This window comes from Lynx rufus, unplaced genomic scaffold (assembly GCF_022079265.1).
Source record: "Lynx rufus isolate CCGP_SWC_20201006 ecotype Redwood Valley unplaced genomic scaffold, mLynRuf1.p SCAF_9, whole genome shotgun sequence".
Taxonomy (NCBI): domain Eukaryota; kingdom Metazoa; phylum Chordata; class Mammalia; order Carnivora; family Felidae; genus Lynx; species Lynx rufus.
The window spans coordinates 58152040-58152977 of NW_025814897.1; positions in this window are offsets into that span (position 1 = coordinate 58152040).

The window sequence follows — 938 nt, forward strand, 5'->3', positions numbered from 1 at the left end:
TTTGAACGGGGGAATCCAATATGGACAATATGGGGGCCTTTTCTATTACCTCTGAAGTCATTCCACAAAAGTGGCCAACTACTCATAAAATTAGATCTATCCTAGCCCAAACCCAGACTTGAAAGAGAGGAGTCTTTGCCCTGGCACAGGAGAGGTGCATGCCACACTGTTGTTGACTGATGGAATGCAGGTCAGGAAAGCAAGTGTGGTCTGCATAGGCCCAGCTGGGTCTGGAGGCCACATCAGCAACAATCCTGGAACCCTGAGATCTAAGCAGTGAATTCACCAAGCATGTTCACCACAATGACTCAATCCTCATAAGCAGCCTGCAGGAGGCTTATAAGCAGTAACATCAAGAGGGGTCAGTGGCAGGGCCAGGAGCAGAACCCAGTTCTGCCTCCCATACCACCCCACCTAGAGTCAGTCCAGGACCCACTGCATAGATGAGAAGTGAGGCTGTGAGGTAGAAACCAAAACCATTTCCAGCACTGTGTCCTTTGTGCTACCTCTAAGCAGGGTGAATCTGGGAAGTGGCCTTCAAGGTTCTGATGACATCTTTGCCCTGTGTGGCCTTGACAAGTGTTTTCTTCTCTGTGCTTCCTATCTACACTATGACCATATCACATTCTAGAGACTGCCCCTGCTAAAGACTTTGGGTCATGAGAAATCAGAGCAGGGTGGGGACCCACAGAGGTCACTCAGGTCTGCCCCACTCTATCAAGGGGAGCACACAGGCTCCGAACCTTCAGGGACCTGGCCATACTTACAAAATCTGGACAGGAACCCAGGTTCTAGGCTTTCTGGGCCATGCCCCTCCCCCTTTTCCACAAGAAGCAATATATGAGGCTCCTCTCCCTCCAACACAGTCTCCTGGGTAGGAAGATAGGAAATCTTTATTGTGTCAGTTTAAAAACCCCAGGCTGTCCCATCCTCATGTC